The sequence below is a fragment of the Typopeltis vanoorti genome, chromosome 20, assembly GCF_054136105.1.
Source record: "Typopeltis vanoorti isolate ZY-2024b chromosome 20, IOZ_Tvanoo_1.0, whole genome shotgun sequence".
NCBI lineage: Eukaryota > Metazoa > Arthropoda > Arachnida > Uropygi > Thelyphonidae > Typopeltis > Typopeltis vanoorti.
In genome coordinates this window covers 91,897,979-91,901,697 of record NC_143568.1, presented here as the reverse complement: position 1 = coordinate 91,901,697, position 3,719 = coordinate 91,897,979, and the positions used below count along the sequence as shown (strand labels likewise).

At 32.4% G+C, this 3,719-nt stretch overlaps 1 non-coding gene across 1 annotated transcript; it reads left to right on the top strand.

Annotated features, from left to right (window-relative positions):
• The first annotated feature begins 959 nt into the window (after positions 1 to 959).
• TRNAI-GAU (transfer RNA isoleucine (anticodon GAU)) lies at positions 960 to 1,033 on the top strand. Its single transcript has one exon. It is a non-coding gene; the product is annotated as a tRNA-Ile (tRNA).
• The last annotated feature ends 2,686 nt before the right edge of the window (positions 1,034 to 3,719 follow it).

Here is a 3,719-nt window from a genome sequence, read left to right as displayed (position 1 = left end):
CCATGCCATTAGGTCCTCTCTTATTCCAGAAGAATAAATATATGTTGATGTGCACTATTTAAAATATAATCCTCCTCAGTGCATAATGGTAAATATCACTCCATTCTAAATTTTTAGCCCTTGGACGAAAGAAATATTAATTAGATGCAATAAATTAAAGATACCAAGAAATTAAATTCTTGGTTTAATCCTTTATCGAAGTGTAAGCAAACGAAGTTTGCACGTGAAGGCGAACTGGAAGGATGCATATAATTAATGTTTAGAGTTAAAATCTCTCAACATTAATTACATTAATTATATGCATCCTCCCAGTTGTTTAAAAAAGCCTCTTAGTTTATCATTTTTATTTAGAGATCTCTTCTTAAAAACGCACATGAATAAATGTTACTGAGAAGAATAATAAAATATTTTTATGTATCTTTTATTTATTATATTTACTTTTATGATTTAGAGATATTTTGTGAACCTGTTGGAGATGTTTTTTTTTTTTTTTTTTGAATGTTGCCTCGATCTGTAACTTAATATTGTAATCAGTAAATTTGAAATTGTGTGCTTGTATTTATTTGAGATTTTCAACGTTATTCCTGTTTTCATGCATTCGAAGTAGTCATCAGTAGTGAGAAACGCTAAAGTTAATGGCAGGTGCACGATAACAACACACTCGTGATCCCCAGCATCATAAAAATTTCACTTTTGCTATTTTTACGTCCATCAGTTTATTTCTCTATCTCATAAGCTTCTGAAGTATGAAATTCTGTTGCATTCTATGAAGCAGTAGCTTGTAAAACAAGAAATCTCAAATGCATATTTGCATGTATTGCTGTAAGGCAGGCGAACGAAACGTGTTTGAAAATAGTAGCAGAGGTGCCCATTTTATTGTTTACAAATTTGGGATTTCTGAGAGGAAGCCGAGGCTTTCAGTTATTCTAGACTAAGACATTTGAGAAATCTATTGCTATGGCCCGTTAGCTCAGTTGGTTAGAGCGTCGTGCTGATAACGCGAAGGTCGTGGGTTCGAACCCCATGCGGGCCAGATCTACGCTTTTATTTTCACAGTCATCTGACATAATCAAATACAGTACTCATGATTAAATGTTGCAACATACTTGTATATAAATAACGTTTTCGTATTGTATCGGTATACATATACGTACGTAAATATATGTTATCGACTTATATGGTGAAGTTTGACCACTTTGCAAAGGAACAGGGACCATTTTCAAGAAAGTTAATCTTTCAGTGAGATAAAATAAATAGAGGACGTTTTCATATAAGTACAGTATGAGGAACAATTAAATTAAGAAATTCCATAATAAAATTCACTATCACCACTCTGGAGTTTATTTGAGCTACTTGAAATAAACGATAACATGTAACGTTCCATGAAATCGAATCGATGAAAAAGTCATAATGGGAAAAAATTGCTTCCACTTTTCATAATAAAACCTTTTATAAACACATTTTTGAATAAGTTTTAAGTTACATTAAAAATAACTGTTAATGCATCGCTAGAATTCATAAGAAATTCATAATTTTAGAAGTTTGTTTACAGTAGATGTCAGCACCATACAGATACTTCTACAAACTTGGAGCTGTTCATATACATATGGTATATATACACTGAGTATGCCATCTCAGGCAATTAAAGTTACATTACATTTCTTATTTTCACTCTTGTTTCGCACATGAATTTAAAAAAAATCGTAAAATCAAAATATAGAAATATCTTATATATATAATATAAATTAAATTTGAATTTTTATGACAATTCAAAGTGATAAGCACTAAGACATTTTGTTTTCTAGTTTTACGCTAGATGTCAGCACCATGCAGATATTTCTAAGAACTTCGAGTTGGTTGAGAATTTATTCAACTGAAACAATCTTTTATATCGGCCGTTCTCTGTCATTTTCAATAAACACCAATTTAAAACAGCATAAAATCAAACACAAAAAAATAATATAAAATAAATATAAATAAATAATAATTATTATTATTATAAATGCATACTTGTAACAAATAAAAAGTGGATGAATACCTATACTAATTAGAGAAAAGTAATTACTTTGAGACCAGCAATTGAACATTTCCTAGTTAATTGCTAACTATTAAATCTTTTTTAAATAACGAAACCTGTGGTGCGATCATAATTAAAAGAAACACACGTATTAACCACAGTGAAAATTATTTAATTGTAAATATTTCATCCTAAGTATCTCAGGACATCATCAGTACAGTAGTTTTAAACAATAATAGGAATAACATACAGTTAGGGCGCATGATTACAATAGAATCTCATTAAACGTGCATAACGTGCTACAGTAGTACCAAAAAAAAAAAAATAATAATAATTATTTAACACAATTTTGTATGACAATTTCCCATACTTTAGGAATAGTAAGACCGTCGTTGTGGTTTAAGTTTGGTCTGTGTAGTAGGGCTCCAGAACTTTCTTTGTATAAACGTTCATGTTTATATAAAGATCTACGTAAAAGTTTCAACTTTTCCCAAAGGATCCTATGGTTTGGATTTTCAATTCCGTGTTGAGAGAGGCCAGATTTCTGCGGTTTAAAAAGACGAATGTGGTCGTGATGTTCCGAGATGCGTTTCTGAACAGACCTACCTGTCTGTCCAAAGTAAGATAATTTGTGCAGACGCGATAATCTTATTCCAACCTTTGCAAAACTGAAGGAATCCATCAAATCTCCAGGTGCCCATAAAATCTATCAAAAAGCAAGTCATTCCTTACTACTCAATCAGTTACGAGTGTCTAAGCATGAACTAGCAACAAACAATTTAAATATTACAGAACTAGAAACAGACTTGTCAAATACGTTAAATCAAGAATTGCTACAATTAATTATAACTGTCTCAAAGAATTCGGGAAAAAAAAGCTTTTGATAAAAGCAATAGTGCTCTACATTAAATACCTTAATCTATTAAATCGATCAAAAACGATCACTAACAAATTAACAACGGAAAAATGGGTAGTCAATTTATCTAACCGTCCACTAACAAAAGATGAATTAAATGTTCTAGCAAGAGGCCATAAATTTGCGATTTCACCAAAGTGTTTCCCATATTTAGACTTCATACATAATATAGAAAGAAACATCAAGCATCTCTCCAGTATTGAAGCCAACAAACTTCGTTTCGAAGTAGCTAAAGTGATCATCAATGCCAAGCCTTCAGAATTAAATATCCCACCGTCGGAATTGAAAGCTATTATTTCCTTAAAACGTAACAAAAATATAATCATTACTAGGGCTGATAAAGGAAATGTGGTTCATATGACCGAAAAATGAATTTACTTCTTCGAGATCGTAATACTTACGCCAAATTGGATTATGATCCTACGAAACATCAACTCAGAAAATTAAATAAGCTACTTAATGAAACTTCCTCCTTAGATGAAGAAACAACCAAAAACGTGAGACATACCATGCCAGACCTGAGTTTCCGGGAGCAAAAAAAAAAAAACTCTGCTACCTCCGTATGAGATCGTCTAACTCACCTTCGATTGAAATCGTCCAGATAAAGATTCCTCCCGTCATGACGAGAATCAAACTTAATCCTTTTCCAATCGAAGGGCGCAACGCACCGTCGTTCTTCCAACTGCGCTACGGAGGCGCTTAAGGAGGAGGTGATTGTGAATATGTACATTATTCTTGTTGTCTTCCTTGCCATACCGTAAGTATTCGACTGTGGCCGTGTGGGGT